Below are 26,263 nucleotides of genomic sequence, written 5' to 3'. Positions count from 1 at the left end.
TTTTATTGGATATTTAATATTTTTAATTACATTTCAAATATTATCCTCTTTCCCCTCCAGAAACACCCTATACCATCCCCCCTCACCCTGCTTCTATGAGGGTGCTCCCTTTCCCACCCACCCACTCCCATCTCCCTGCCCTGGCATTCCCCTACACTGGGGCCTCAAGCCTTCACAAGAGGAAGGGCCTCTCCTCCCACTGATGTCTGACAAGGCCGCCCTCTTTTCCATATGTAGCTGGAGCCATGGGTCCCTCCATGTATACTCTTTGTTTGGTGGTTTAGTCACTGGGAGCTCTAATCTCAGTAGTATGGTTGGTTGATATTGTTGTTCTTCCTATGGGGTTGCATGCATCTTCAGCTCCTTCAGTCCTCTCCCTAATTTCTCCATTGGGATCCCTATGCTCAGTGCAGTGCTTGGTTGTGAGCATCCACTTCTGTATTTGTCAGGCTCTGGCAGAGCCTCTCAGGAGACTATATCAGGCTCCTGTCAGTATGAACTTTCTTGGAAACCTCAATAGTGTCAGGGTTTGATGACTGTGTATGGGATGGAATCCCAGGTAGGGTAGTATCTCAATGGCCTTTCCTTCGGTCTCTGCTCCACAATTTGTCTCAGTATTTCCTTCTGTGAGTATTTTGTTCCTCCTTCTAAGAACTAATGTATCCATACTTTCGTCTTCCTTCTTGTGTTTCATGTGGTCTGTGAATTGTATCTTGGGTGTTCCTAGGTTTTGGGCTAATATCAACTTATCAGTACATGCCATGTGTTCTTTTGTGACTGTTACCTCATTCAGATGATATTTTTTGTTCCATCCATTTGCCTAAAAGAGTCATTTTTTTTTTTTTTTTTTTATTAACTTGTATCCATGTACATTTGGCAAACATCCCTTCCTCCCCCCCTTCCTTATGGGTGTTCCCTCCCCACCCCCCCCCATTGCCGCCCTTGTCTAGTTCACTGGGGGGTTGGTCTAACAGGGACCCAGGGCTTCTCCTTCCACTGGTATCTTACTAGGATATTCATTGCTACCTATGAGGTCAGAGTCCAGGGTCAGTCCATGTATAGTCTTTAGGTAGTGGCTTAGTCCCTGGAAGCTCTGGTTGCTTGGCATTGTTGTACATGGGTCTCAAGCCCCTTCAAGCTCTTCCAGTTCAGTCTCTGATTCCTTCAACGGGGGTCCCGTTCTCAGTTCAGTGGTTTGCTGCTGGCATTCGCCTCTGTATTTGCTGTATTCTGGCTGTGTCTCTCAGGTTCGATCTACATCCGGCTTCTGCACTTTTTTGCTTCATCCATCTTGTCTTATTTGTTTGCTTTATCTGTATTGGCCACATGTGGGGCAGGCTCTGAATGGGTGTTCCTTCAGTCTCTTTTTTAATCTTTGCCTCTCTCTTCCCTGCCAAGGGTATTCTTGTTCCCCTTTTAAAGAAGGAGTGAAGCCTTCACATTTTGAGCATCCGTCTTGAGTTTCATTTTTTACTAGGGTAATTCAAGCATTTGGGCTAATAGCCACTTATCAGTGAGTGCATATACCTGAGCAGTACTCCTTTGTATAAATATACCACATATTCTGTATCCATCCCTCTGTTGAAGAACATCTGGGTTCTTTCTAGTTTCTTGCTATCATAAATAAGGCTGCTATGAATATAGTGGAGCTTGCATCCTTGTTATATGTTAGAGCATCTTTTGAGTATATGTCCAAGAGTGGTATAGCTGGGTCCTCAGGTAGTACTATGTCCAATTTTTTAAATATTATACTTTAGTTACTCTTTCATTAAGAGCTAGTATCCTTGCATTATGCAGAAGGCATAAGTTTCTTCTGTTGTTTCCTACATGCATTTAAACTATTTTATAAATGAGAAAATTATATTAATAAAATAATACTTTCAAATTATTTTATAACTATTTGTATGTTATTGGTCAATTGATTCCATTCCTACTTCTTGGAAATGTAAAAGACTATTGTCATGTAAATAATAACTATTTCATCTCAGTCTAACCAATTATGTTTAGTTTTAGACAAGTTTCAGTTGAAAGAAAATTATTCATATGTACAAAGTAGTTTCTCAAATCAAAAAATTAATATACAGTCTGTCTGACTTCTTAGCTCCTATATAAATATTCCAACGCAGTAAATGAATTATGTAATAAAACAGGAACCTCTTTGGAATATAGAATAGAAAATATGTGCTGCGTAAGTTTAGAATTAAGATATGAACCACACTAGGTAATACAGATGAAAAAGTTTACTCACTAGAAAGTACCAGGTACTCATACAATAATTTACAAGGAAATATCAGTTTAATTGTCTTTGTTCCTATCTTATTGCTTTATTGTCTTTATATCTATAATTATTTTGGTAAAATTTTAAGAGGAACAGCATTTGCTACATAATATGTTGAAATTTAAATACATCAAACTTAAAATATATTTAAGAGAGTAACATTTTTCAAACACGAGAAAACTTTAGTAATTTATGCAAAGAAGAGGACAACTATTTTGATGCATATCTTTCCAGATATACTTGATAAGTATATCAACAAAACTATATAAAAATTAGCGTTATTCACATGTGTTTAGTTTTGCACAAATTCTATTGTACTATATTTTATATAATTCTTTCATTTATCTATGATGTGTATAGTTTTACCAACTGATCAGTATAATTGATTTACATTTTATTTACTTATTTACATTCCAAGTGCTGCCGCCTCCTATTTTCCCTTCACTGAGTTCCTACAACATCTCCTTCTTCTCTGGGATGGTGGAGTCTTTTTCGGTATCCCCCTGCCCTGGAGCATGGTTTCTGCCAGATAAAAAGCATCCTCTCCCACTGAGGCCAGAGAGGGCATCCCCATTAATATTTTATTAATCATGAAAATACCTCATTTTTCCATCTTGAATAACAAAACATGATTTTTATTTTTGGTCACCTGTATCTATAGGTATAAAATAAATGTCTGTAAGTACAATTTCTGCTTAAATATGTGTGTAAATTTGTTTATTTTTGAAATCACATTCATTTTTCCTTCAAAAACCACCCCAATATACAAAATATTTCTAATGCAATACTCACTTGTTATTTAATTAGTAAGTATTCTATGAAGCATTTTACCTACAAATTTCAGAAATGAATCAACATAATGAATAGAAGTCATATTTTATTTCGTAATTAATTAGACAAGTGGAATTTAGTTTACTTCCTTGTTGCCGACATAAAACATTGACCAAAACAAATTAGCGGTGGAAAAGAGTTTATTAACATTCAAGCGTTAAAAGGGTGCATACCTCTTTAATTTAAAAGAGAGTAAAATGGGCACAATTACAATCAAATCCAAACAAACCAAACTGCAACAGTATAACTTGCTCAGTATCTGGCATCTTGAAATCATTCGCAGTACTTCTGTGGTCAAAAGAGTTTAGCCACCTTGGCTTTTCAAGTTCTGTGTTACACACGTCCACTGTCTCAAGATGGCTCCACTTCATAACTCCTACGCTTCCTTATGCTCTTTCTAAGCTCCTGGAATTTCCTACATACTGAAATCTCCAAAGCAATTGATGCTGTACTGGTTAATCATATCATGTTTTCTTTTCACAGATTCTAAAATGTCATTTGGTTCCAAGCCTCAACTTCTTTCCATGACCTCTTCATGCCTTTAAAACCCAGTACCAAGTGAGAGACTTGCACATGGTTTGTCAAGTTCTCCTGACAGCTAATGTTTACAATTTCCACACTCTCAACTCACCCCTACTCCATACATATGGACACTTTGGAACTCAGCTTACCACTGATAATTCCAAGGAAATGCTTCCTGAAAAAAAAAATGTTTCAACTGTGCTTGTCTTTCATTAGCCACCACTAACCGAGAATGACTGTTCCAGTGAAATGATGGATTCGCTTCAGAGGTGCTGGTGTTTTGCATATAATAGCTGATTTTTAAGGCCAACTTATCAGAAAATAGCAAATATTACAGGTGTGAGCCCAGTGAATTTTTTGAGGGCCTTATTAACTTCCCTCTTAAATTTCACAAGGCAGGCATGCATCATCCACACTCTTCCAAACTCCAAGAGAATAACTCACTAAACTCTGAACATTCAAGATTTGTTCAATCCCAAGATACCGAGCCTACCCACAATTCTCCCTCAGATAATATAGCTATCACAGAGATATCCTTCTTTGGAATCAATTTCTATTCTAGCCTGTTTATCTATTGCTAAGATAAAGCATTATACAATCTTAGGGGAGGGAAAGGATTTCTTTGCCTAGAGTGTACATTGAGGGAAATTAAGGCATAAACCAAAAAGGAACCTTGAGAGGAAAACTGAAGCAGAGACCAGAAATAAATATGACTGGCCTGCTAGCCATAGATTATTTTCCATATTGATTCCTTATTCAATCCAGGACCTCTGAACTGATGTGACCATGTCAACAAAGGAATGGTCTCCATCCCCCCCCTTACTTAAATAATTTATTAATAGATGGCTGGCACACATGACCACTTACTAGTATAATAAAGTAGTTAGTTTTCTGAGGAGATTGTAGGTTGAGTCATGTTGACTCACTGACCAGCATACCTGGTTTGCTGGAGATAGCGTATCAGCTAGGCGGTCTGCTGTGGCAATGCTTTCTGCTTCATTGTCAGAAGAGAAAGAGAGGAAAAGGAATTTTCAGGCGCCACTCTTCAAATGAGAGCCTACACAATTGGCTAGGAGACATTCCACAAGATCTACCTCTTAATGATTCCATGACATTTTATGAGTACCAAAGACAGAGGACCAAACCTACAACACTTGGAAAGATAGATAGATAGATAGATAGATAGATAGATAGATAGATAGATAGATAGATAGATATAAAAGATAAAATTAGGTAAAGATATAGAGCTATATAGCCTATTTGCTCCTAAAATATAGAGAGTGGTTAATCTCACTGATACAAATTTCCCCTATCATTTGAACAGTAAACTCTGTAGATATAATATTGCACTATTAAGAGTATTTGCCATTTTCTCTGGTAACTTTCTTTCTTGCAAGCTGCATTCCCTTAAAATTCTCTAGAAAAGTTTCATTATATGTAAAGTTTGAAGGAGTAGGTGTATATCAATGTCTCTGGGGGAAGATGTAGTTCTTTCTCTCTATTGTTTTCTGCAGATATTAAGAATATCAAATTGAAAAAAAGACTATCAAATTGAGTTAATCTGTGTCATTTCTGTTAATGTTTTACATTGTCAGGAAAAATGAGTGGAATGCTATGCTAATCTCACATTTGCAATTAGCAGCATCAGCTAGTTATTAGTGAGTCAAGATTCATTAACTTAAAGATATTTCATGAAGCAGTATGCTAAATATACACAGAGTGTCAATGAAGGTATGATATTATGATCCATTCAAAGTAGCCCTTGCATTTCTCTTTGTGACCCCAGGTAAGCTGACATCTACATTTCTCTATTTATGCCCTAACATCTATGTTTCTCTATTTATAACAAAAAGATATATCATGATGGTTATTAAAGGTCTATTCTTTAGTAAGCAAATACAATATCATCATTGTTGTATAAAGCAATGAAATTACATTGAAATTTTCAAGTCATGAAAAATAAATCATTTCACAGTTCAGAGAGACATGAGAGTTATTTAGAATAAGTTAGTACTTTTAGGACAATTATTCTACCCAGGCTCTTAATGTGCATTTGTTCTAAATTCACAATTGAACAACCAAAGGAATGAAAGGCAATGTAAATCCCTATCCATTGGCTATAACAGTGCATCTGAAAAGTTCATTAGTTGTAGTAAATATGTTACTTTGGTGAGAAATGTTTATCATGGAGCCTAGTTAGGTATGTATATCAGGGCAGAAAATACATGAGTAATATTTATATCTTCTACTCTGTTTTGTTGCAACATAAAACAATTTTCAAAATACATCTATAAAATGATGCATTAACAATGTTTCTAAAAATCTGAACATAAGCATTAATATATTATGTTACTTCATTTTACATGTCACCTTCCATATAATCAATATTAATATGTAAGTATAATATTGCTATACTTGAAGTCATTAAACATATTTATTAACTTACATTTTATTATCAAAATCAACACTCTACTAAGTAATCAATGTCCACATCTCTGCTTTAGACTTATTTTGCAAAAATAGGTAACAGTAGGAATAGTAATGACTTACAATAAGGTTTGGCCTAAAATTTTATGTTTTTGCAGTCCAGACATTACTCCCTGCCTGTCTGCCCTCCCACAGTTCCGCATTCCATTCCTCCTCCTCCCAACTCCCACCTCTGTCTCCAAGAGGATGTCCTTACCCCCCAACTCCACCTCACTGCCAGCCCTTCCGATTCCCTGGACCCTCAATCCACATAGAACTCAAGAAGGTTACAAAGCTGAAGATTATAATTCTTTAGACTAAAACTCACTTTATTTTCAAAATATTATGAGAAACATTATAACACAAATTCAACCTCTCTCTCTCTCTCTCTCTCTCTCTCTCTCTCCTTTCTCTCTCTCTCTCTCTCTCTCTCACACACACACACACACACACAAATATGGAATGTGCTATCTATTGATCACATGGAGGATAAGCCTTCCCTGTTTTATTTACAATTATGTCTATAAATATGACAGCTACATGGGCTGTAGCTTTTGATAACACTCTCAGTGTTAATATAATATGCAGAAGTTTACTTTTATAAGACTTGACTTTAGTAGGTAATAATTATAAACTTAATTTTGAACACATACTTTCAGATAATGAAATAAAAGGAAATGCAATGTATTTCAACATGCAATGGCTATTCTAAATTTCATTTAATTTTAATGCTCATCTAGACATTCTTGTGATAAATAACAGGCTTAGTGAGTTAGTTACAAAGCAATATAGAAAACATGGCTTTATTGTTAGTATTATTAGCAGTATTAGTAATAATAATCATAGTAATAGTTGATACATGATCTCTACTTATAGCTCAGTGTGGACTTGAACTTAATTTTCTGTCTCAGTCTCCTTAGATTTGGAATTACAAATATGCAATGGGTAGAATGTACTTAATCACTTTATCCCAGTTTTGGTGCCATTTGCCCAGGGTCAGTCCCAGAAGTCAAGCAGGTTACAGCAGAGGAGATAAGGAAGAGGGGGAAAGGAATAATAAATGAATGATCCAGAGACCATGACTGCATAAACATGTAGGTCTGAATGAGTAGCAACCTGGATTTTCATATATATATATAGAGAGAGAGTCCACAGAAGAAGCAAACTTATAATGTCAAAAGAAATATAGATCATATAATTTTGTCCCTGGTCAAAAGTTACAAGTAGAGAAAAAATAAGTATCAATCCCAAATCATTTTAGATTATGTGAGCATTTATGCTATATGATATTCTGTTATTTAGGACAGTGAAACATTTTAATATATAGAAAAATCTTGGAGTCAGTCTCCATAAGTTCCCAAGCTTGAAACAATGCATATGCTAACTTGTGAGCTAACCTACCTTAAAGATTGGAAAGCTTTCCCAACAGTTGTTTTAGGAAAACTAACTTTGTTAATACATTTTTATTCTCTGGAAGCAATGTCCAATAGGTTTATACATAGAATGAAGCCTGTAATCTAATCTGTTAACAAATCTATTGTTCCTGAGTTTGCTTAGGGGCAAGTGCACCAAGAGAACTCTGTGCCTAGCCAACAGTTTTTGGTTTTCACCATCTCCATGGCAAGGATGACTCCTGAGTAAGGCCAGATAAGGTTACTTCATTTAATGCAGAAATAACTTTCAGGGGAAAACACGTAAATGACTCACAATGTAAAAGGTCCTCCTCAAAGGCCACACACAGAGCTCAGAAGCGCAAAGTGGAAGACATGAGGAAAACAGCATTCAGCTCAGCTTGGCTGGACTGTTCCACAGCTGTGCTGGCTCATGACAATTGCCACGTTCATGGCTGTGACAAGTTTGAATGGTTTGTTCAGTTTTTAAAGTAGTTCAAAACAGTCAGGGTTCAAGCAGAAAATGCTGTTAATTATTTTTCATTAATTATTAATGTTAGCACTGACATTAGTACATTGAACAGTGAGGCAAGCATCACAACATTTTAGACTCAAAGATTTATTGACTATCAGACATATTTCTAATAACACATGTTAAAAACACTTAATAAACAAGTCACTATTTTATTTAGAAATACTAAATTTTTGCGACCTACTGTTTGTTAATAAATAAAACAGAAGTACAAAGAGACAGAGAGTCTCCCACGGTGACAAACACAGTGGGTTTGTAGAAAATTTAAAATCTCAAGTAAAGAAATCCACACTAAATAGAATTTTCAATTAATATTTAACTTTTCCATGAAAGTTAACATAGAAAACTCATTTTCACAATTGATTCCTAGGGTACAAATTCAACAGATGTTGTAAATAAGAAGCAGAATAGCATCCCCAAAATGAGTTATGGGTTGCCATTGTCATTCCAGCACTGGAAAGATGCTGATGATAGTGTCACATGGCCAGGTTGCCATTTACAGAGCACAAAATGCCCAAATGGTATTTGCATATGCTACACTGAAAGAGTAATGAGCACAGGCAATGAATTAAATCATTTGAAGATGTCATAAAGTATGATATAAGATAATCTGTTACATGAAGAGGATGGAGTTTTTTGTGTTAAAATATTCTTGTACTTAGTATCATATATTCAACCGATTTAAGCAAAAAACTGTAGTAATACCCTGCATAGTGATCATTTTATTGTTTTCATCGAAAATGGAGCCATGTCTTTAGAATCCCTTTTAAATTGAAATTTCTCCTGCACAAATGCACAATAATGTCTCCCAAAAATGGTATCATTAAGCCACATTAGAATAAGGAGTGGTGTACAATGTTAATTGAGTGTCTACTGTGAGAAGAAACTGCAATTTTCTTATCTGCATTCATTAGATTGTTTAACCACTATAATATTTAGCTCTGACAAGAATGGGCTTTTTATGTGCACCCGTTTCAAAAGAGAAACGAGTTTCCCAAAGATTAGAGAACTTGTTCAAGAATGCAGACAGGGTATCAGGTGTCCGGACACTACCTGGAGGTTTTAAATTACACAAAATAATTTGTCCTAATCCCCTGTATTATTTACTTAAAGCTTAACATACCTCTAAGCAAGATCCAATTCACACTGTGTAATAGATCCATTCTCTATATATCTATAAAGGTGCAATCATGCAAGCAAACCCTGGATCATGTATGTATGTACATGAATTTAGAACAACACATGGTTATTCATTCAGACATACATGCATCTTTCATGTGAATGTATAAGTATACCCAACCTACTTATGTTTTATAGAAATGTTCAAATACATTTGCCACATGCTTAAATGCACAAATGTTATAGGTAATAACTTATGCATTATATAATTTTACGTTATTTATCATGTGAAACTACTAGATTCTATTGAAATTTGTGGTTTTGTTTTCTATATACATTTGTTTTCTATATGTATATTCAAATATATTCTCATTATTCTTCTGAAATTATCAATATTAACTTATAAATATTTCCTTAGATATTTTAAATGCTATTTATCTTTTTGTACAAAAGAAAGAAAAAGTCATCATCATGATATAAGAGAAAATTATGAGAAATCAAAGGACATTTGCTAAAGCCAAGTGATTAAAGTATTCTTCACTAGCTTTCTGCATATCAAAATCTCAAAGAAACTTCCTGTGTGATTTTCTGGTCACGTGGTGCAAGACATGTGACCTGATTCTCATTTCGATGCTTGGATTGCTGCTTTTCATTTCTACAAAAACAGATTAATGATACATTCGTTATATATTTAATGCTAAATTCAACTTTTTACTGGAGGGGGAATAAAAGACAAAAATCTACAAAGTTAGATATATCCTAAATAACATATCTTGTGACTTTTATTGCTTATTTTATTTACATGTCAAATGTTATCCCTCTTCCCAGTTTCCCCTCCATAAGCCCCTTATTCTCTTGTCCCTCCCCTCTGCCTCTATGAGGATTCTCCCCCATCTACCCACTCCAGCTTAGTGGCCTAGTGCGTTCCCCTATGCTGGAACATCAAGCCTCCACAGGACCAAGTTGCATGTATAAAAAAACAAAATAAAAAATAAGGAACACCCATTCAGAGCCTGCCCCACATGTGGCCATACATATACAGCCACCCAATTAGACAAGATGGATGAAGCAAAGAAGTAGCAGACAGGAGCTGGATGTAGATCTCTCCTGAGAGACACAGCCAGAATACAGCAAATACAGAGGCGAATGCCAGCAGCAAACCACTGAACTGAGAACGGGACCCCCGTTGAAGGAATCAGAGAAAGGACTGGAAGAGCTTGAAGGGGCTCGATTACCCATATGAACAACAATGCCAAGCAACCAGAGCTTCCAGGAACTAAGCCACTACCTAAAGACTATACATGGACTGACCCTGGACTCTGACCTCATAGGTAGCATTGAATATCCTAGTACGATCACCAGTGTAAGGGGAAGCCCTGGGTCCTGCTAAGACTGAACCCCCAGTGAACTAGATTGTTGGGGGGAGGGTGGCAATGGGAGGAGGATGGGGAGGGGAACACCCATAAAGAAGGGGAGGGGGGAGGGGGATGTTTGCCTGGAAACCGGGAAAGGGAATAACACTCGAAATGTAAATAAGAAATACTCAAGTTAATAAAAAAAAATAAAGTCAAAAAGAAAAAAATGCAATAGCTTGCCAACATGACTTTATTTGCTACATCTTTCAACGTATGATTTTTAATGACAGAACAAGAAAGGATAGTTGATTTTCATTTTACATTTGCTAAGTCTAGTTTTGGGGAAACCTAGGCACTTCATTTTTAACAATGTGTATAATGAGTTATTTAATAACTTACCCAAACTACTATCTAAGAAATGTAAGTTAAAAAAAAGAAAAGACCTGGGTGAATAGGGACCTGATAGCATATTTTGGATTTAATTATAAAACTATTAATAGCATAAGTATTAGTTTATATAATTTCACTTAAATTTTAGACTGAGTCATAACCAACTGTTTAAAATTAATATTGGCCAGTTGTAATAGTGCTTGTTTCTAATCCCATCACTCTGGGGGGACTGAGACTAGAGAATGAGAGTTTGAGGCCATCTTTGTTTGTTGTTTGTCTGTTTGTTTATATTAAGCATACCATTCCTTTACATCTCAAAAGATATCCCCCTTCTGAATTATCCCTCCACAACTCACCATCCCACTTCTGCCCTCTCCCCTCTCCTCTCTCCCCTTTGCTACTATCAGAATGCCTCCCCACCCACCCATCTACTCCTGCCAACTACTCCAGTATCCTCCTACTCTGGGACATTAAACCACCACAGAACCAAGGATCTCCCCTCCCACTAATGTCAGAGAAGGCCATCCTCTGCTACATATATATCTGGAGCTCTGGATCCCTTTCTGCACACCCCTTTGTTGGCATTCTAGTCACTGGGTGCACTGGGTGTTCCTGTCAGCCAACATTGTTCTTCCTATGGGCTTGAGGCCAAATTCTCTATAGTGAGTTTCAGTACAGTGGAGGCCACAAAACAAGACCACGATTGAATTTCATAAAGCATTGTGAGAAGATTGTCACAGAAAAATATTTCTTTCTTTGGATATACTTATGCATATTTGCCTCTTTTAAATAATTATTTCCAAGTATATCTTAACTTGTTATAAAGCACTATCTGCCTAAAAGTATAGTATCTAGCAACAAGTTCTTGCATCATGCACACAGTGATTAAAAATATTCTGATATTAAAGAATTTAACTCAAGTAACAGAAAAGTTTTTGAAGTCTTAGAGAAAACTGGGAAAGGAATAACATTTGAAATATAAATAAGAAATACCCAAATTGATAAAGATGGAGAAAAAAAGAAACCAAAAAAAAAAAACCAGAGAAGAAAACTCAAAATTTACATGTCCTTTTCTAACAAAATAGTGTTTTAAATTGTAAGTTTTACTTACTAGTTTAAATTGAAATATTACAAATTTCTATAGCAAAACTCTTCAAAGACCTTCATTTAAAAAACACACCATGTCAGATAAAGCAGATTGTGCAATGGTTTGAAAATCTTTGAAGAATTGAAGGAGCTGAAGGGGCTTGCAACCCCACAAGAACAGCAATACCAAACAACCAGAGCTTCCAGGGACTGGGGAAAATGGGAGGAGAAGGCCTTAGTCCTGTCAAGGGTGAACCCCCGAGGGTACAGGAATGTCAGGGTGGGAAGGTGGGAAGGGGTGGATGGTTGGAGAGGGGGAATGCCCTTATAGAAGAAAGGGGAGGAGAGACAGGATTGGGGGCTTATGGATGGGAAACCAGGAAAGGGGATAACATTTGAAATGTAAATGAAAATTATTCAATTTTAAAAAAGGAAAAAAGAAAGAAAATCTTTGTTAATGGCGAGAAAATATAGTAACAAGAAAACCCCAACCTTCAATAATTGGATATCAATGCTGAAAGCTTTCTGTGTCAGAATTTCCCAACACTGTGTGGTGGACTGGAGTAGATAAAAATAACCCAATTGGATCATGTGTATGAAAACGCTAGTGTTCCCTGGATGTCCCTATTTCGCTTAACTTTTTGATACTATTAAAATTTGAAGAATATATTCATTCAATTCCTTTGTATATCACAATAAAATTATTTTGCAGTACACAATATTTTGTGCCAGTAGTTATATTTATTAAATCTGAAGATTTAAATAGCTCTCATTACTTTCTTTTTTACTTATTTAGAGGTTAAATGCAAATCACCTAGGTATTCATTCAAGCTGCTCACAAGACCAAGCCTTCCTAGAGAAGGACATGCTATGGAATGTGTCTCCCATTCTGCTAACAAAAACAGATTCATATGCTATCAGATAAGAATGCCATGCATGAATAACCTTTTTGTTATTGCTTTGAATAATTGAGAAATAATTTTATAGTACTCTAAAGCTTGCACATAAATTATATTTTTATTGCTGTAGTAAACGCTAAATATTTGCAGCCTTTTTTATAAATAAGTAATTAAGAACTCAGAGTCAAATAAAGACATGAATCTCAGACTTCCAGAATTTTTTAAAAGTCTGTAATGCCAACAAGCTATTTTTTGTAATATAATAAATTTTATTTGTCTAACATCTAGAATTATGGAACTTTAACTCTTTTTGCCATAACCAGTTTTATTATGAAGTAAGGTATCACATCTGAATGGTTCAGCTTTAAAGTTACACAACTACCGGCTCCAGTTCTTAGCAAGGATTCCTTCATAAAATCTCTTCTTAGCCTGTCTCTGATTTTAGTAGAAATGCTTCAAGTTTCTTCTTTTAATTGGATGCTGGCTATTTGCTTGCTGTACATTTCCTTTATTGTGTTTAGGTATGACCCTTGTAGTCCTGCTCTCTCCAAGGCTTTTATCATGAAGGGATGGTGGGGAGAATTGGGGTAGTAATTCTGTGAGGGTGAATGGGAGTCAGCATTTGGGATGTAAATATAATTTTTAGAAAAGAATGTTTTTATTGGTAACTACCTGTTAACAAGTACTCAATCATATATGCATAGACACATAGACACACACATTTATATGTATATACATACATACATACATACATACATACATACATACATACATACTATAAAATAAAAATGCAAAAAAACCCTTTTTGTTTCTGTGCACTAGGAACAATTCTGGCTTAGGCCTATACGGGTCCTTTACACTCTGCTTCAGGCTCTGTGAGTTCACATGTGCACCAGGCATGTTATATCTAACAGACCCTGTTTTCCAGTTGTATTCCATACCTTCTTCACTTTTAATCTTTGCATCTCCTATTCCACATAGCATCTTGAATCCTGAGGTAGGGATGTGATGAAAGTATTCTAAGACTCAGTGTTCCCAAGTCGATCAACCTATACACTGTCCAGTTGTGAGTCTCTTTAGCAGTTCCCATTGCATACAAGAGAGGAAGACTTCCTGAGATAGCTGACTGAGGTTCTGACTTATGGGTATTAAAAAACATTACTAGAAGTCATCTTCTTGCTGTTACTTGTAAACAGTCATATCTGATAAAGTTTAAACCTGCAGTGATATGTAAGAGACATATAATAATAAACTATGAACTATATCAATATATTTTGAATTTCTTTTACTTTTATAATATTACTGCAACATTTCTTCTCTTCCTTTCCTCCCTCCAGTATAAGGTCCTTGTTCTCTTTCAAATACACGGCCTCTTTTTATTGTTATTGCATGAGAAGTATAAAGTTATTTTTATGAATGCTTTCAGAGACATATATTTGTAAATATGCTAATTCCACATTACTCATATTAGAAATTTAGTAATTCCATTCCTTTCTAAGCAGTTCCAGGTCCACAGGAAATATCCAGAAATATACTTGTCCCCATTTAAGGTTTTCTATAGTAGCCACCGTCAGAAATACCAGTAACACTCAGAGATAATTTGATGGCGCAGGCAAGCGCAGGGAACCCAAGCAACAGAAAACCAGACTACATGGCACCATCGGAGCCTGACCTCCCAACAAAACAAACATGGAATAACCAAACACACCAGAAAAGCAAGATCTAGATTCAAAATCATATTTGATCATGATGCTGGAGAACTTCAAGAAAAGACATGATGAACTCCCTTAGAGAACAAGTAGAAGCCTACAGAGAGTAAATCAAGAAAAAATGCATGAAAGAATTCAGAAAACATAAATAAACAAGTAGAAGCCCATACAGAGGAGACAATAAAAATCCCTGAAAGAATTAAAGGAAACACAATCAAACAGTGGAAGGAATTAAAATGAATAGAAGCAATCAAGAAAGAACACACATGGAAACAACCCTGATATAGAAAAACCAACAGAATAAGAGATGAAGAGAGAATTCAGGAGCAGAAGATTCCATAGAAATCATCAAAAACAACTGTCAAAAGATAATGTAAATGGAAAAGCTACTGGTCCAAACATACAGGAAATCCAGGACCAATGAGAAGATCAAACCTAAGGATAATAGGTATAGAAGAGAGGAAGACTCCCAGCTCAAAGGACCAGTAAATATCTTCAACAAAATCACAGAAGAAAACTTCCCTAACCTAAAAAAAGAGATACCCATAAACATACAAGAAGCCTACAGAACTCCAAATAGATTGGACCAGAAAAGAAACACCTCCCGTCACATAATAGTCAAAACACCAAACGCACAAAATAAAGAAAGAATATTAAAAGCAGTAAGGGAAAAAGGTCAAGTAACATATAAAGGCAGACCTATCAGAATCACACCAGACTTTTCGCCAGAACCTATGAAGGCCAGAAGATCCTGGACTGATGTCATACAGACCCTAAGAGAACACAAATGCCAGCCCAGGTTACTGTATCCTGCAAAACTCTCAATCAACATAGATGGAGAAACCAAGATATTCCATGACAAAACCAAATTTATACAATATCTTTCTACAAATCCAGCACTACAAAGGATAATAAATGGTAAAGCCCAACATAAGGAGGCAAGCTATACCCTAGAAGAAGCAAGAAACTAATCGCCTTGGCAACAAAACAAAGAGAAGAAAAGCACACAAACATAACCTCACATCCAAATATGAATACAACAGGAAGCAATAATCACTATTCCTTAATATCTCTCAACATCAATGGCCTCAACTCCCAAATAAAAAGACATAGATTAACAAACTGGATACGTTAACGAGGACCCTGCATTTGTTGCCTACAGGAAACACACCTCAGAGACAAAGACAGACACTACCTCAGAGGAAAGGTTGGAAACAACTTTCAGGCAAATGGTCAGAAGAAGCAAGCTGGAGTAGCCATTCTAATAGATAAAATAATTTTCAACTAAAAGTCATCAAAAAGATAAGGAAGGACACTTTATATTCATCAAAGGAAAAATCCACCAAGATGAACTCAATCCTAAATATCTATGCCCTAAATACAAGGGCAAATCCTATACGTGAAAAAGAAACCTTACTAAAGCTCAAAAACACATTTGCACCACACAATAATAGTAGGGGAGATCAAATTCAACACCCCACTCTCATCAATGGACAGATCATGGAAACAGAAATTAAACAGAGACGAGACAGACTAAGAGAAGCAAGGAGCCAAAATGGATCTAACGGATATTTATAGAACGCCCCATTCCTAATCAAAAAGGATGTTCTTCTCAGCTCCTCATGGTACTTTCTCCAAAAATTGACCATAATTGGTCAAAACGGGCCTCAACAGGTACAGAAAGATAGAATAATCCCATGCGTATACCCCTAATTCAATTACCGCCTAAAGCTGGTCTTCTCAATAACAATAAGGGAAGAATTCCCACATATAAGTGGAAAATGAACAATGGCCTACTCAATGATAACCCGGTCAAGGAAGAAATAAAGAAAGAAATTAAAACTTTTAGAATTTAATGAAATGAATAGCAACATACCCAACTTATATGGGAACAAAGAAAAACCTATTTTTTTTAAAAGAGCATATCAGCAGTGAGCAACCTAAAAGCTCTAGAACAAAAAGAAGAACCCAGGAGAGATAGGAAATAATCAAACTAGGAAAGTAGAAACAACAAAAGGACTATAGAAAGGGTAGCTGGTTCTTTGAGGATAGATAAACCCTAACAGATTAACGAGGACATGAGGGTCCAAATTAACAAAAGAAAGAAAAAGTATAACTACAGATTCAGAGGAAATTCAAAAACACAGATCTTTACTATAAAAGCCTATACTAACAAAACTTGAAAACAGGAAATGGACAATTTCCTAGACAAGATACCAGGCACTGAACAAATTTAAACAAACTACATCCACATAAAGACTCCTAACCAAAAAAAGGGTCCAGACGTGTGGGTTTAGCAGTATCAGAATGATTCAAATTATTCCACAAAATTAAACAGATGGAGCACTACTGAACTCCTTCTCTATGAAGCCACACTATACCTAAAACCAATAATAAAGAGCAAATGAAGAAAGAGAACTTCTTGAACATCGACGCAAAAATACTTCAACAAAAAAACCTCCAAGAGCACATCAAAAACAATCATCCACTATGATCAAGTAGGCTTCATCCCAGGCAGCATGCAGGGATGGCTTAATATACGGAAAACCATCAATGATCCATTATATAAACAAACTGAAAGAAATAAACCACATGATCATTTCATTAGATGCTGAGAAAATTTGACAAAATTCAAACCCTTCATGATAAAACTGTAATCCAAGGCCTATCTAAACATGCTGTACTAAATATTTTAAATCCCCCAGGGGATCAGGACAAGGTTCTCCCCACGGTCTAATATAGTTCTTGAAGTTCTAGCCAGAGCAATCAGACAACAAAAGGACACAGACCCCATTTGCAGATGATATGATAGTATATTTATATATTCTAGAGAACTATAAAGCTGATAAACTTCTCAGCAAAGTGGCTGGGTATAAAATTAACTCAAAGAATCAGTAGCCTTCTCTACACAAAGAGAAGCTCGAGAAAGAAATTGCCCTCCATGCAAATTTGAATCTGACTTTAACCAAGCAAGTAAAAGATTTTGATAACAAGAACTTCCTGAAGAAAGAAAATTATTCCTCAGAAGATGGAAAGACTATTTACTATGTCCCATTCTGCCAAAAGCGATTTACAGATTCAATGCAATCCCCATCAAAATTAATCCAATTCTTCAAAATTCAGCATTTGCCATCTGAATAACAAAAAACCCAGGATATAAAACTATGCTCAACAAAAGGACTCTCTATCCCTGAACCAGTATTATATAGAGCAATAATCCATGAGAGTACAGATGCTCCTGACCCACTCAATCTATGGGCACTTGATTTTCCTTTTCCATCCTGGTCCTCAACATGTGAAGAATGCAGACCATCCATGCACCTACAAAGTTAAGTCCAAGTGGTGAACTCCACATCAAACCAAACTTTAGAAGAAAAACTAGGGAAGCATCTGAACACATGGGCACTGAAAAAAATTCCCTGAACAAACACCACAATGGCTTATGCTCAAGATCAAGAATTAAATGGGACTTTTTGTGTATGAGACAGTGGTCAGACAAAACGGGCAACCAAATAGATTGGGAAAAGATCTTTACCAATCCTACAACAGATAGAGGCCTTTATATCCTCAAATATACAAAGCAGGGAGAGAAGATATATTAAAATAAAATCAAAATAAAAGGTATTAGAAATGTTCAACATCTTTAGTCATCAGGGAAATGCAATCAAAAACAACCCTGAGATTTTTCACACCAGTGAGAATGGCTAAGATCTCAGGTGAGGCAAATTCCGGAGGGAAAGTAAAACAACAGTGTTGGAGGTTCAGAAAATTGGACATTGAACTGCCTGAGGATCCAGACCTCTCTTGGGCATTATGTCCACTATGTTCATCGCAGCTTATTTGTAATGAAAGAAACCCAGATGCCCTCTTCAACAGAGGAATGGATACAGAAAAATGTGGTAAATGGAATATTACTCAGCTATCAAAACAACGATAAAATTAATCAAATGGTTTGAAAGCTAACCCAATCACAGAAAAAACATGGTATGCCTTCTGATAAGTGGAAATGCTTGAATTTAGTGGCCTGTAGAACAAATGAACGGATGATCGTAATGAAGGCTTTACCCTTCTTTTAAAGGGGAACAAGAATACCTGTGTAAGGGAGGAAGAGAGAGAGGCAAAGATTAAAAAGAGACTGAAGGAACACCCCAGATAAGTCATATAGAGCTACCCAATTAGACAAGATTACAAAGAAAACTGCAGGAGCCGGAGTAGTACTGAGAGACACAGCAGAATACAGTTGGTGCCAGCAGATGAACTGAGAACGGGACGCCCGTTGAAGGAATCAGAGAATTGGAAGAGCTTAGCGCCTGAAATGACTGTTCCAGGACTAATTAACCCCAAGACTTTGACTGACCTGACTCTGAAGCATGAACATCCTAGTAAGAGCAACCAGTGGAAGGGAAGCCATGGGGTCCTGTTAAGACTGAACCCCCTGGTGAACTAGACTGTCGGGGAGGGCGGAATGGGGGAGGTTGGGAGGGGAACACCCATAAGGAAGGGGGGGGAGGGAAGAGGATGTTTGCCAAATGTACATAAGAAATACCCAAGTTAATAAAAAAAAAAAAAAAAAAAAAAAGAATAAAATGTGATTCACATAATCCCCAAACACCCTGGATCTGTATTGTGACCAGCACCTAAATTTAAATAAATCTTAATCATAATTAAGTTATTTAATTAAACTTTAACCAAACGTTAATTAAAATTTTAAGCTCTGTTATCCTCATTTAGGATTAGCATAGATCATTTCAAATTCATCTGTATCTTTTTTAATCAAAATTAATGATATATTACAGGTAAATAAAATTTTGGTTTAAATAAACATATGATCATATTGTTAGTGTTTATATTAGACAAACTGACATCTAACTAAATTGAGTAGTGGCCTTGGCATTATATTATAATAATAATTGTAAATAATAACAATAATTAATTAATTGTCTTTAGCAACTTCTGAAACAGAGAATATTGAAATGTGTTATTTAAAATGTGAGAAAACTGACTATCTATCTTTTCAATTACGCAAATGTCAGGGTGGGGAGGTGGGAGGGAGTGGCTGGGAAGGTGAGGGCGCACCCTCACAGTAGCAGGGGTTGGGGAGATAGCAGGTTTCTGGATGGGAAACTCAGAAATGGGTTTAAAACATTTAAAATGTAAATAAAGAAGTCCATTTTTTTTTTTAAAAAAAGTTAACCATGTGAAAATAAAAAGGAGAACAGATAGAAAGCTAGGGAATTAAGCAGGGGTAGAGCCATGGAGGAGAAATGAGGGAAGAGAAAGTGAATAGGGTTAAACACATCAAAGAACAAATGAAAAAGTCTACCAATGATTTTCTACATCCTACATAAAGAACAAACAGATAGAGTTCAAATGGATGCTCACGTGGCAGAGTTGCTTCTGCTGTCCAAAAATCAAGATGTACAACCCTCAGCTCCCTCTCCACCCCATGTCTGCATGCATGAGGCCATGATGATAATGAACTAAACCTCTGAAACTGTAAGCCAGCCCTGCTGTACTAAATATTTTAAATCCCTGTCTTTGGTTATTGAATTCCCAGGTAAAAGACACACCCCCATTCTTTATATTCACATTAAGCCCTAAGCAGCTCAAGAACTATAAAGCTGCCTGCCCTCCATGCATTTGAATCTACTTTCTTATTGATAACCCTGTCTTATTACTTACTATTTACTATGTCCTATCTGGGCTATGCTTAACTCTAATTCAGCAGCCCTTAGGACTCTCTTGACCCATAATCCATGAGAGCTGCTCCTTGCTCCTCTTCTGCATCCTTTTCTTCCTCCTGGTCCTCCTCTACCACTTAAGCTGGTGAAACCTAAACTTAGCTGTTACTTCTGCCCAATAATTGTGCTAGTTAAATACTTTTGTGTATAGAGAGAACAAGTCCAACTAACATCAGAGATAATAAGATGGTCAGAAGCAATTACAAGAACCTAAGCAACAGAATCCAAGGTTACTTGCCATCATCAAACCCAGTTCTATGATTACAGCAAGTTCTAAATATCCCAACAAACCAGAAAAACAAGATTTGAATTTAATAGCACATCTCATGATGATGATAAAGACTTTAAGAAGGACATAAATAACATCCTCAAAGAAATGCAGGGGCACACAGGGATAGGATCCTTCTGGTTTCCATCTGTAAACAAGTAGAAGCCCTTAAATTGGAAGCACAAAAATCCCTTACAGAATGAAAGGAAAACACAACCAACCAGATAAATAGATTGAACAAAACAAGTCAGGATCTAAAAATGCAAAATAGAAACATAAAGGAAACATAAAGTGAGGGAACCTTGAGGATAGAAAAAACTAGGAAAGAGATCAGGAGTCATAGATGCAAGCATTACAAGCAGAAAACAAGAGATAAAATAGAGACTCTCATGGGCCGAAGATACCATAGAAAACACTGACATAATAGTCAAAGAAAATGCAAAATGAAAAAATCTAACCCAAAACATTCAGGAAATCAGGGACACAATGAGAATATTAAACTTAAGGATAATAGGTATAAGAGACTGAAGATTCCCAACTTAAATGAACAGTAAATAAATTCATCGAGATTATAGGAGAAAACTTCCCAAGATACCCATGAACATATAAGAAGCCTACAGAACTCAAAATAGATCAAACCAGAAAAGAAATTCCTCAATTTGCATAAAAGTCAAAATACCAAATACATAAAACAGAGACAGAATATAAGAGGTAAGTGAAAAAGGTCAAGTAACATATAAAAGCAGACCTGTCAGAATTACACCAGACTTCTCAAAAGAGACTGAAAGCTAGAAGATCCTGAGCAGATTTCATATACTAGGAGAACACAAATGCCAGCTGGGGCTACTATATCCAGCAAAAGTCTATTTTACCATAGATGGAGAAACCAAGACATTACATGACAAATCAAATTTACACAATATCTTTCCACAAATCTAGTCCTTCAAAGGATAATAAATGGAAAAACCCAACATAAGGAGGAAAACTATACCCAAGCAAAAGCAAGAAAGTAATCTTTCAATAAACCCAAAAGAAGTTATATACAACAATATAATTCCTTGCCTAATAACAAAAGAAACAGGAAGCGACAATCCCTATTCCTTAACATCTCTTAATATCAATGGATTCAGTTCCCCAATAAAAAGACATATACTATCAGGCTGGATATACAAATTGGTAAAAGCATTTCTCTGTATACAGGAATTACACCTCAGTGACAAAGACAGATACTACCTCAGAGTAAAAGGATGGAAAAATTTTTCAAGTGAATGGTCCCAAGAATCAAGCTGGATGAGCTATTCTAATATCAAAACAATTGACTTTCAACCAAAAGTTATCAAAAAGGTATGGAAAGATACTTCATACTAATCAAAGAAAAAAATCTACCAAGATGAACTCCCAATTCTGAACATCTATGCTCCAAATGCAAGTGTGCCCATATTCATAAAAGAAATTTTACTAAAGCTCAAAGCACACTTTGCACCACACACAATAATAGTGGGAGACTACAATATATCGAAATAAATAGGATACTGAAGCAATCCCACTAACAAAAGGGACTAGACAAGGCTGCTCATTTTTTCACTACCTCTTCAATATAGTATTCGAAGTCTTATCCAGAGCAATTAGACAACAAAAAAAAGAGGCAAAAGGGAAACAAATTGGAAAGGAATAAGTCAAAATATCACTATTTGCAGATGATATGAGAGTATACTTTTGTGACCTCAAAAAAATCCATCAGAGAACTCCTAAACCTGATAAACATCTTCAGCAGAGTGGCTGGATATAAAATTAATTCAAACAAATCACTTATCTTCCTCTACTCAAAGGATAAACAGGCTGAGAAAGAAATTAGGGAAATATCACTCTTTATAAAAGTCACAAATAATATAAAATACATTGGTGTGACTCTAACCAAGCAAGTGAAAGATCTATATGACAAGAACTCCAAGTCTCGTGAGAAAGAAATTGAAGAAGATCTCAGAAGATTGAAAGACCTCCCATGCTCATGGGTTGGCAGGATTAATATAGTAAAAATGGCCATCTTGCAGAAAGCAATGTAAAACTCTAACTCGATTCTTTATAGTGTTTGAAAGAGCTATTTACAAATTCATTTAGAAAAGCAAAAATGTAGGATAGCAAAAACTTTTCTCAACACTAAAAGAACTTCTGGGGGGAATCACCATCCATGACCTTAATCTGTATTACAGAGCGAAAGTGATAAAAACTGAATGGTATTCATATAGAGATGGGCAGGTAGATCAATGGGATAGAATTGACAACCCAGAAATGAACCCACACACCTATGTTCAATTGATCTTTGACAAAAGAGCTAAAAGCATTTAATGGGATAAAAGATATCATTTTAAACAAATGGTGTTGGTTCAACTGGGGATCATCATGTAGGAGAATGCCAATTGACCCATTCATATCTCCTTGTACAAAGCTCAAGTCCAAGTAGATCTTGGACCTCCACATTAATCCCGGTATACTGTAACTAATAGAAAAGATATTGGAGTATGAGTCTCAAACACATGGGCACAGAGGAAATTTTCTTGAACAAAACACCAATGGCTTATGCTCTAAGATCAACAATCAATAAATATGACCTCATAAAATTAAAACGTTTCTGTAAGGCAAGGACATGGTCAATAGAACAAAATGTCTTCCAAGAGATTAGGAAAAGATCTTTACCAATCCTATATCTGAAAGAGGGCTAATATCCAAAATATACATAGAACTCAAAAAGCAAGTTTCCAGAGAATCAAATAACCCTATTTAAAAATGGGGCACATAGCTAAACAAAGAAGTCTCAAAAAGGAATATCGAATGGCCTAGAAGCATCTAAAGAAAGGTTCAACATCTTTAGTCATCAGGGAATTGCAGAGTAAAAACAACCTGGAGATTCTATCTCATACCAGTCAAAATGGCTAAGATCAAAAGTCGGGTGACAGCAAATGCTCACAAGGATGTGAAGAAAGAGGAACACTCTTCCATTGTTAATGGGATTGCAAATTTCCAGAGTGGTTCTCTAGAAATTTGTCTAGCAGTTCCTCAGAAAATTTAACATAGTTCTTCCTGAGGACCCAGCTATACCACTCCTGGGAATATACCCAAAAAGACTGCTCCAACATGTAAGAAGGACACATGATCCTCTATGTTCATAGCAGCCTTATTGATAATAGCCAGAAGCTGGAAAGGACCTAGATGTATTTCAACAGAAGAATAGATAGAGAGAATGTGTTATATTTACATAATGGAGTACGACTCAGGTATTAACAACAATTACTTCATTAAATTTCTTAGACAAATGGATGAAACTAGAAAATATCATCTTGACTGAAGTAACTCAGTCACAAAAGAACACACTTGGAATGTACTCACTGATAAGTCCAAAATCTGGAATACTTAATATAAAATTCACTGACCACATGAAGCCCAAGAAGAAGGAAGACCAAAATGTGGATGCTTCAGTCCTTCTTAGAAGGGGGACAAAATACTCACAGGAGATAGAGGTTAGGAAGTACTTTGGAGGAAGCAAGTAGGTGGAAGGGTAAAAATGGGGGCAGCATCTGGTATGAGAGGAGATGGAGATGATATACAAAGGGTTAGGAATTTGAAAAGAGTTTTGTGGCACTGAGGGATAGGAAATTGGGGGTAGCCACCACCAAGTCCCAGATGCTAGGAAAGCAAGAGGCTCCCAGGATCCAACAGGGATGAGATTAGCTGAAATGCCCAACAACGGGAAGGAAATTTGTAGAGACCATATCCAGAGTTAAACAAGGACCCCGGTAAGGGAATGGGATCACTCACTACTCTCAAAACCTTAATCCAGAATTGCTCCTGTATAAAGTAAATACAGAGACAAAAATGTGGAGCAGAGACTGAAGGAAAGGCCACCCAGAGACGGCCCCACCTGGGGAATCCATCCTATATGCACCCACAAAACCCAGTCACTATTGCTGATGCCTAAAAGTGCTTGCTGACAGGAGCCTGATATAGATATTTCCTGAGAGACTCTACCAGGTTAGGATGCTTGCACCTAACCATTAAGACTGAGTACTGCACCCCAGTGGAGGAGTTAGAGAATGAACTAAAGGAACTGAAGGGATTTGCAACCCCATAGGAAGAACAACAATATCAAACAATCATACACCCCAGAGCTTCCAGGGACTAAACCACCAACCAAAGAGTACACATGGAGGAACCCATGGCTCCAGCCAACTATGTAGCAGAGGAAGGCATTTTCTGGCATCATCAGGAGGAGAAACCTTTGGTCCTGTGAAGGCTGGATTCCCCATTATAGGTGAATGCCAGGGTGAAGAGGTAGGAGTGGGTGGGTGGAGGGAAGTATCCTCATAAAAGCAGGGGTAGGGTAATCAGAGAGGTTTCCAGAGTAGAAACTTGGAAAGGGGATTATAACCATAGACCTGGTTAAGTGATCAAGCTGGTAGGTGAAACATGTATTTATAATGGGCAGTTTTCATTGGAGTGACGTATAACAGACCAAAGTTGTAAAAAAAATGTTTAATGTAACATCAATTTTAAATTTGTAATGTCACACTGTTAAATGGATAAAGAAATATCTTTTAGATGTAGTAGTTGGAATAACATTGGAGAAGATACAAAACGACAAAAATAAACCCCAGATTTTAAATAATGTGGTCAGGAAAAGGATTGATGGAACTGAAGGAGCTTGTTATCCCATAAGAACAATAATACCAAACAATTAGAGCTCCCAGGGACTGAACCACTATCCATAGAGTACACATGAACAGACTTATGGCTCCAGCTGCATATGTAGCAGAGTATGGCCTAGTTGGGCACCAGTGGGAGGAGAAGCCCTTCATCTTGCCAAGGGTGGATCGTCCAGTGTAGGGGAACATCAGGGCATGAAGGCAGGAAGGGGCAATAGTTGGGGAGGGGCACACCCTTATAGAAGAAGGGGAGAGGAGAGGGGATAGGGGCTTATGTACTGGAAACTGGGAAAGGGAATAACATTTGAAATGTAAATAAAATATACAATAAAAAGTAATGCCATAAAGCATTGAATAGAGAAAACATTTCCAACAATAAAAATAACTAATAACTTATTCTTAAATGTGTAAGTGATTCTACTAATCAGTAATAAAGGGCAAGTGACCTAATGATATAACAACATAACACTTAATCAGGTTGTCCTCTGATCTTAACATGCATATCACACATCTCTCTCTCTCTCTCTCTCTCTCTCTCTCTCTCTTTCTCTCTCTCTCTCTCTCTAACACACACACACACACACACACACACACACACACACACACACACACACACACCAAATAGAGACTCAAAGCAAGCCATTTCTGAGTCCACCATTACAGCACACTCACCAAGTGCTTTGTGTCATAGCTGAGATATGAAGAAGCCTTACTCAAGGAAGGTCCACAGTGAGCATTGTTTCCTATCACAAATAGACAGCATAGAACGGGACCCCCGTTGAAGGAATCAGAGAAAGGACTGAAAGAGCTTGAAGGGGCTCGAGATCACATATGAACAACAATGCCAACCAACCAGAGCTTCCAGGGACTAAGCCACTTCCCAAAGACTATACATGGACTGACCCTGGGCTCCAATCTCATAGGGAGCAATGAACAACCTAGTCAGAGCACCAATGGAAGGGGAAGCCCTTAGTCCTGC

The sequence above is a fragment of the Rattus rattus genome, chromosome 12 (genome assembly GCF_011064425.1).
Source record: "Rattus rattus isolate New Zealand chromosome 12, Rrattus_CSIRO_v1, whole genome shotgun sequence".
Classification (NCBI taxonomy): Eukaryota; Metazoa; Chordata; class Mammalia; order Rodentia; family Muridae; genus Rattus; species Rattus rattus.
This window is presented reverse-complemented; position numbering follows the sequence as displayed.